Below are 9,424 nucleotides of genomic sequence, written 5' to 3'. Positions count from 1 at the left end.
CTCAGAAGGATATGCTCTTCTTCTTATATGTCATCTGATTTCATTAAGATTTACATCTACTTATGATAATTCCAGGAGGGTACCCCTGTTAGTCTGTAGTCACAAAATAAATAGGGGTCCAATGACACCTTAGAGACTTACAAAATTTATTCCAACATGAACTTTCATGAGTCAGAGCTCACTTCACCAGTTGCAACCATCTAATGAACTGAGGGCCAAACTACAAGTGACGTCTTACACAGGTTGGACACTAGTCGGCTTCCCTCAAGTTTTGATGGGAAATGTAGGCACCCTGGTTTTACAGCTTGGCTCTCCATTACAGCTGCAAGACCAGGATGCCTACATTTCCCATCAAAACTTGAGGGAAGCCGACTAGTGTCCAACCTGTATAAGACGTCCCTTTTAGTTTGGCTCTGAGTTCTGATTTACTGAAGCTTATGCTGGAATGCATTTCTTAAGTCTTTAAGGTGCCATTGCTCTCTTGTTTTATTTTACATCCAAGTACATATGTTTAAGATTGCAGCTTGCATTGGAATTTCTTATTTAATATTCTGTTTACTTTTTAAAAATTTTTGTTGCTGCTAAGACAGCAAGTCTTTTCCTGAGTAAGAAACAGTGGAAAGCCTTCCTGGTCTACCTTGCAGGTCTTGTACAGGCAGAAAAGAGAGAACACATCTCTACTGCCCAATATCCCTGTCTTGTCATACTACACTGGTGGTTTCCATGTCAGACAGCCCTGCATGGCAGGACCTTTGACCTGATCTGGCTTTGATTTCACAGATTCACATAACTAGTTGGGTCAGAAAGTAGATGAGAACGTGTATTAAGATGCTCATCCTGTTGAAAATACAGTGTACTACATCTGCATTAGAATGCATATACATACCCAAATGCAGATGTGGTCCATCTGCTCTGCAGCACTTTCAGTAGAATGTGCATCTTAATGCTGCATTCCCATTTGCATTCTGACCTAATTAGTTAAATGGATTTGGGTGAGGAAGCATCAGACTCATTGTCTTGTATAGTTCCCACTTCCGAACAACTTTGTAGCTTTTGCAAAAGGGTATGAAAAATTACTGAGAATCTCTCTCCCATTGGGCAGAGCAATATTTTCTCTCTCTGGTTTTAATTTATAAATATAATAATGTGACCAATCAGGAACTAAGCAGGGTCGGTCCTGGTTTGTACTTGGATAGGAGACCACCAATGAAGTCCAGGGACGCTATGTAGAAGTAGACAGAGGCAAACCCCCTCTGAACATCTCTTGCCTTGAAATCCCAACAAGATCACCATAAGTCAGTTGACTTGATGGTCAAACATGGGAGGAGGTGCTGCATGTTATGCTTAAAAGACCAGCAGGGCTTGCAAGAGAGTCCCCCTCTCCCTCAGAACAGTGAATGGATGATGGGAAGAGAAGCACCGAGAGCTCTGGCAAACAATTTTCAAGCTTCTGAGTGACCACATGATAAACCATGCAATTGTAAGAATATTTCCCTTGGAATAGAGCTAATTGAACAGAACTGAGCAGGATGATTCTGAGTAGACCCATGTCTGAGTAGATGCATGTCTGTTGCATTTATGCCCTAGCCACTTCTCTATGTATGTGTACAGAATGTGGCTAATAAAAAATAGTGTTTGAAATTAGCAAAGACAATTGGCATTCAGTACAGCATAAGTGACAATGATTGCTGAGCTTGTACTCTTCAGATTGCAGCTACTTCCTGACTTCAGAAGCAATTAATTTTTTATCTTTATTTCTAGAAAAAATAGAAACATGCAGACGAAACAAAAATAGTTGGAAAATAAACTGCTAGAACAATTATTATGTTTCTTTTCTTCAAGACATCTGACATAATTTTTACATTAATTCTATCACATTGACCGCTTGCTATAATAAATAAATTGTTCTTTATAATACAAGGATGAATATTATCTTGAAATATATTATTCCAAAAATCAGTAAACAAAATCCATTTCCCCACAAATGTATTTACAAGTTCGTTATTTCCTGATCTCTCAAAAAACATTAATTTTAACCCAAATGAAATCAATCAAAGTCTTCTAAACCATTCAAAGCTTTTTTTCCCCCTACATAAAGAAACAAACATTGTTTGGAATTCATCGATACATTCCAGTACTTGTGATTTTACTTAAAGTAATTTGATTGCAGGAAGAACTGTGTACTATATTTTGGGGTAAAGGGTCGCTTACCCACACAACTATATCTGGTCATGACATTCAAAACTATACCACAATTTGTTCAGTATAATAACCCAGATAGACCAGGCAAACCTGATCTCACCAGTTCTTGGAAGATAAGCAGGGTTGGCCTTCGTCAGTAATTGCATGGGAGATCTCCAAGAAAGACCAGGGTCTCTACACAGACACAGGCAATGACAAATCATCTCAGTTAGTTCCTTGCGTTGCAAACCCCAGTAAGGGGGTGATCACCATAAGTCAGCTATGACTTGATGACACTTTCTACCGGTGATTAATATATTTATGTTCTAACTAAAATTATCAGTTGTTGAGATTATTAAGGATGGGATCTTTTCTGGGAAAGTACAGGGGCGTGGTATTGCCCAATCTTGTCAGACCTCAGAAGTTAAGCAGGGTGGGTACTTGGATAGGGGACCACTAAGGAAGACTCTGCAGAGGAAACCACCTCTGCTTCTCATTTCCCTGGAGAGCCCTTTGCTGGAGTCGCCATAAGTTGGTTGTGAATGTGACTTGACAGCAAGTACACATGTAGATCTTTATTGAACTGTAGTGAACAAGCATCCTCTTGTTATTAAAGGCAGTGGAATCAAACATAATACTTGCTAGGACTCACAGGACTGTAACCTGCAACTCTGTTCTCCAGAAAATTCTGGAGGAAAGCTCCACCTAGAGAAACAGAGGAGTAGGATACGACCTCATATCTTTATCAAATTACATGACCTGCATTAATCAGAAATGTGTCTTTCTGTGTGGAACTTTGAAGTAGAAACCTCTGCAGTGAATTTTATGCTGACAAGACAATACTGGCATCTAGTGGTATGATGGTAGCAAGCTTCCAAATGCTTGCTTACATTTTTTGATTCTGGGCATTAATGATCCTTAGCAAAGACCTGCAGTAATAGGTTACTGTCCTGCTGCATGATCAATTCAAATAAAAAAAAAATGAAAAGACGCTACTCAATTTGGCTAGCATTGACCGGAGTCAGACACAATGTGCATCACAAATGTGGATGGTATGGAATGTGTTGCTGGCAGCAGTGGCATCTGTGGTAGACTGATGAAGGGCTAGACAGACTTCAAATAGTTCAAATGTCCTTTCTTGTCTGGCCCTTTGGGGAGCCTGGAGCCATTTATAGAGGAAAATTTTATGTCACTTTTAGAATCCTAAGTCTCTGTTCAGCCCCAAGGGGTCCATCATTCTGAATTTGGGGATAAACTCTGTTTCAGCAATCTCATGTTGTAATCTCACCTTGAAGTTTCTCTGTTTGAGGGCAGCTAATAAAGTTGCTGAACAGAGACTTAGGATTCTTATTTCTTATCTCATTACAGATGCTAATCAGCTGCTCTAATCAGCTGCACTATACCTTTACATCCTGATTCCTTCCCTTGTAACACACCACCCACCTTTGGCTGGGATATAAAGGCTCAAGGATCTCCATTCCTACTTGTGTCTGAAGAAGGGAGCTCTGACTCTCAAAAGCTTATGATCCAAAAATCTTGTTGGTCTCTAAGGTGTCACTGGATGAAAATTCTGCTGTCGCCTTACTAAGCGCCATTGTTCCATAGGAGGAACTCTTTCCCAAATGTCTGACTAGGGATCCAAGTATATTTTTTGCTGCACCAAGTGGCAGTGATTCATAGCTTCTGGTTTCAGGCAATGGCATACAAGACCTGATGTAAGAAGTCTAACAGTGGTTTAAATAAAAACCAGCCTTTTGCTGTAGTCTGAGTCTTCTCCTGCTGCAAGGTAGGAACAGCCATTTATGCAATATATGAAGTAGGGATATGCTTTTGGATATTTCTAGTCCAAATATACATCTGAAAAATGCCTTACTAGTATGCCTCAGATATGATTAGGTGTCCAGATGTCATCTGGCAAATGTGTCCTGAAAAATTCCAGAAATATTCAGGAACAAACAGAAATATTTGGAGCCAGCATTTCAAGGCTCTTGGGACTATTTTTCTTCATTTTTATAGTGTGTCTCTGTCACAGACTTCCTGCAAGTCGTTGGTATTGGCTTGTCAGGTCAATTTGGATGGTATTCTTTGGTTTGGCATTGGTTCCATTGGTCTTGCAACAGTGTCCCTTGCTTAAGTTGGTTTGTCTTGTTTTGATGTTGGTTCTGCTGGACTTGTTGCTCTGTTTGCATCGAGAGGCTTTTGGCCAGTGGTTGCTTGCAGGGCCGGATCGAGGGGGGGCAGGGGAGGTAGTCTGCCCCCGGCACCACCAGGGAGGGGGCACCGGGAGCAGCTGCCAGCTGCCGAAGTGTGCGGGCAGCAGCACGGGCAGCCTCGCAGCCCCCCGTGCTGCCTTTTGCCTGCCCCACGGGACAGGGGGCGGCAAGCTTGCCATGCACCCCCTGTCCTGCAGGGCAGGCAAAGGGAAGCACAGCCGCCCACACCATTCACCTGCCCCGCAGGAGAGGGGGCAGCTGGCCGCCCCCTGTCCTGCAGGGCAGGCGCATAGCACAGGCGGCCTCGCAGCCCCCTGCACTGCCTTTTGCCTGCCCTGCAGAACAGGGGGTGCGTGGCAAGCCAGCTGCCCCCTGTCCTGCGGGGCAGGCGAAAGGCAGTGCGGGGGGCTGCGAGGCCGCCCATGCCATTCGCTTGCATGATGACGTGACCAAAATGACGTCATTGCGCCGTGCCAGGAGCACGCGTGTGCACCATGTGCACGCGAGGTTGGACTAGGGTTGCCCCAGATTCTCTTACCCAGGCCTTTTTTTCTTGGAAAAGAGGTGGTGGAACTCAGTGATGGAACTCAAGATCACACAATGACGTCACTTTGGGTCAGCTGGAACAAGGGGGGAGTTTTTTAGAGTTTAAATTGCCCTTGGCGAAAATGCTCACATAGCCGGTGGCCCTGCCCCCTGATCTCCAGACAAAGGGGAGTTTAGATTGCCCTCCGCACCGCTCAGCAGCACGAAGGACAATCTCAACTCCTCTCAGTCTGGAGATCAGGGGGCGGGGCCACAGGCCATGTGACAATTTTCAAGAGGTGCAGGAACTCCATTCCACCACGTTCCTGCTGAAAAAAAGCCCTGCTCTTACCATTTCCAAGTAGTAGATGGTCAGAGCCTAACAGGCGTTGCCAGCTTTTTAAATCCCATTTCATATATAAACTTTATCAAAAGCATAAGATCACCACATCAAACAATACAGCGTGTTGGCAAGAGATTTGTATCTCCCAGTTGGTGTTTAAGTGACGGAATAATAACCATTATTATTCCTGTTTTCTAAAGTATTTTGGCTTCAAGCTCATGTGCTTATAATAAGAAAGAAGAAACAGAAGATAAGCCTACTTTGGAACTATTTCCACCTTGTGATTTGGACATTTATTGTAGTATTGTATTTCTCTGCAGCATTTTTTGCAACCAGTGGTGTATATAAGACTATATATGATGTATATGCATACTTACCCTTTCCTAGGATTTTAATTGGGAGTCTTAGGTACTATTTATTTAGGATTTGTATTGAGTATATTTATTACACTTATTAAGCACTTTGGGCACTGTGCACTTTAAAAAAAGAAGCTATAAAAAAAAGAAAATATATTTAATAGGATAGTTTGTTTTTTCCCTTTGGGGGGCTTTTGCCTTCTTTCTCATATTTTTCAGGGTGGGCAGGAACTGGAGAAATGGGTGGGCTGGCTTTAGTTTTAACATTTCTTTCCATCACACAGTGAAGAGCAATACTTTTGAGTAAAGCTCCTCATGTACAAATGACTTATGAAGATGGTCGGAGAAGGGATAGGGCATTGCACAGTGAGGCTAGATATACATGTTTTGCTCTTAACCAGTAGAGGGACCCCTAGTATTATTTATGGCATACTTGAAAACTGCATGCATTTCTTCCTGCTCTTGAATATGTTGGTAGACATTTGGGATATAATATGGACCCATTTATGTTTGGGGTGTGTGCTTAAGACCAGTTCATTTCTTACTGACATCCTAAGAACATAAGATGGTAAGAAGAACCTTGCTGTAGCAGACCAGTGTTCCATCTGGTCCTGCACCATGTTTACTACAGTGGTCAGCCAACTAGAGAACAGCACGGATGCAAAAGCCTCCTTCTGTAACTGCTCCTCAGGAACTAGTGCCCAGGAGTATACTGCCTTTAAACTGATTGATGTACCTGTCCTCCATGAATTTCCCTGATTCCCCTTGAAAACTATTTAAGCTCATGACTAATAACCCATGGCAATGAGTCAATTATACGTTGTGTGGACAAGTACTTTCTTTTGTTCATCCAGAATCTGCTGATTGTTAGCTTCACTTTGGTGCCCTTTAGTGTTATAGTTCTTTCAGTTCACTTCCTCCACACTTTGCTGCATATGACATACTTTTATTGTTTGAAATAGTATCTGTAGTTGTTTTATTGCAAAATAGTTGCCCTACCTCAATTTTATGGTGACCCCTGGAGGGGTTTTCATGGCAAGAAACTATCAGAGGTGGTTTGTCATTGCCTGCCTCTGCAACCCTAGTCTTCATTGGAGGTCTCCCGTGCAATTGCTAACCAAGGCTGACCCTGCTTAGCTTCTGAGATCTGACAAGATCAGGCTCAACTAAGCAATCCAGGGGTCACCATAAATCAACTCTGACTTGAGGGCACCATACACACACAAACCTCAGTTTTAGCCCACCTCTCTTCATCTAGCACTAAAAATTTACCTTGGTTTTAAGAATCTTATCAGCCACAGGATCCAGATTCAGCTGTATGTTTTCTAAAGCCTGGAATGGAAAAGGAGAATTTTCCAAAAAAAATTCAGAGGGATTTTATTCATATTGTGTCTTCAGCTTTTGGTACACAGGTTAGCATCATATGTTATTTTGCTGTTTGTGGAGATAATCTCCTGTTAGGAAAGTGGAAGGCTATCAAGTGCTTTTCTCTGGGAGCAGGTAGATAATATATGGACAGAAGTCAGGAAATACCCACTCATCAGCCAGGGTAGATTGGGGTGTTAAAGCAACCCTGGAACAAGCAGAAACAAATAGTCCCTGTGCATTTGGCTTGGTTTGGGTAGGTCCATGGCAATGATGACAACAGCTGTAGGCTTCCCCAATGTACTGCCAGTACCAAAGGAGCCCTTTGGCTCAGCTTCTGGTGACCTAACAGACCTCCAGGGCAGCTTTCCACTAGGAACTTCTCTGGTAAGTTAAAGGGTCAGTCCAACCCTGCCAAGCAGTTCCAAAAGTCATAAAATCGTAAGGCAGAGCTGAACATGAAGCTCAGCTCAGTCATGAATACAGTCCCAAGGAAGTGTGAGAGAAGAGGAAAGCTTCTGAACAATAATTAACTCATATATCAGAGATTAAAGTATGCCATAATTACAGATGAAAGAAGTGGGTTCTCAAAAAAAGAAATCTCAAAATTCCCTTCTGTAGAGTCTGAAGATGGTAGGAGCGCAAGAAGGAGAAATTCCTCCCACTCTGTGGGGAGCTTGGAAGAAATGTCTGTAGAGGCTCCCTGTATCCTGCGGCTTCTGTGTCTGTATGTGGTAGAGCAGCTTCAAGCAATGATACTCTGCTCTGCTCTGGTTACAACTCACCTAGAGTATCGTGTTCAGTTTTGGGCACCACAATTTAAGAATGATATAGACAAGCTGGAATGTGTCCAGAGGAGGGCAACGAAGATGGTGAGGGGTCTGGAGACCAAGTCCTATGAGGAAAGGTTGAAGGAGCTCAGAATGTTTAGCCTGGAGAGGAGACCACTGAGAAGTGATATGATAACCATCTTCATGTACTTGAAGGACTGTCATATGGCACAGGATTGTTTTTTGCTGCCCCAGAAGGTCAGACCAGAATGAACAGGTTGAAATTAAATCAAAAGAGTTTTCAGCTAAACATTAGGAAGAACTTCCTGACCGTTAGAGCGGTCCCTCAGTGAAACAGGCTTCCTCGGGAGGTGGTGGGCTTTTCTTCTTTGGAGGTTTTTAAGCAGAGGCTAGATGGTCATCTGACAGCAATGCTGATTCTGTAAACCTGGGCAGATTGTGAGGGGAAGTGCAGGAAGGGTTACATCAGTGCTTAGTTCTCATGGCCCCCTTCTTACATGTCCAGGGTAAGGCTGATCACCACCTTACGGTCAAGTAGCAATTTTCCCGAGGCCAGTTTGGCTAGGGATCCTGATGGTGTTTTGCCATCTTCTGAGCAGGGGTCTCTGGGGTGTGTGGGGAGGGGAGATAGTTGTGATTTTCCTGCATTGTGCAGGGGGTTGGACTAGATAACCCTTCCAACCCTATGATTCTATGATTCTGCATCAGTCATGGTTAGGACACTTCCATGCCTGGGTTTGTTTTCTTACAGCACACACAATTGTAAGGCATGAACTTACTATCTAATGTGGTAGTAAAGATTTAATAGAAACATAATGCTTCTGTTACATGATGGTTTAAAGAGCGAATGCAATAGTTCATGGGGCAAAGGACAGGTGGCAGAATTGAAAAACCTGTGATAATGGTTCCGTAGACATCTGTTTTATGTCCCCCATTCTCTTCTTCACATCCTACTGTTGCTATTACATTTCCTTTGCAGCCTCTTCTCAACAAAGAAATTTGGAGAGGAAAGGAAACATTAAAGAACCCAACATGTTTAATTTAAAAACAGATATAAATTTTAATATTGGCCATAAGAAGGTGCATTTGTTAGGAGAATGCTTTATTGCGATTTCAATATTTTTGTTGCTAACATTAGTGGAAAGCTTTGCAAACCAAATGCTTTTAAAATATAATTATGGACTCTCAACTGCCATATCTTAGTACATTTAGCATTTTTAATGGTTTTGAAATGTCAGCACATCATAGCTTGTTTTGGAGTAACTGCCTGTAAGATAAAACAAAAGGTAACACTGATTTTCCACTTATGGCTACCACAGAACAATTCTTCAGCAATCCGGGACCCTTGTTGTAGTGCAATTATCTGAGGAGTTAATTCATATGTTACCTTGCTCTATGGTTACCACTTCCATGTGATCTTGTCCTGCACTGCTTTTGTAATGTCACACATGCAATTGGTAGATTGTGTGCTCACTTCCCATACAAAGAATAAAAATATTTCAAGCCAATGTGGACAACCAGGTACAATAACTGAGATTGCTCAGAACATAATTCAGAAACTTCAGAGATGAGAATTATTTATACAACATCTACTAATGATCAACTCGTAATGGGTTATAAAACATTTACTTAGCTTATTCCCCTTTTAAA

This window comes from Eublepharis macularius, chromosome 1 (genome assembly GCF_028583425.1).
Source record: "Eublepharis macularius isolate TG4126 chromosome 1, MPM_Emac_v1.0, whole genome shotgun sequence".
NCBI classification, from domain to species: domain Eukaryota; kingdom Metazoa; phylum Chordata; class Lepidosauria; order Squamata; family Eublepharidae; genus Eublepharis; species Eublepharis macularius.
Note: the sequence above shows the minus strand (reverse complement) of the source record.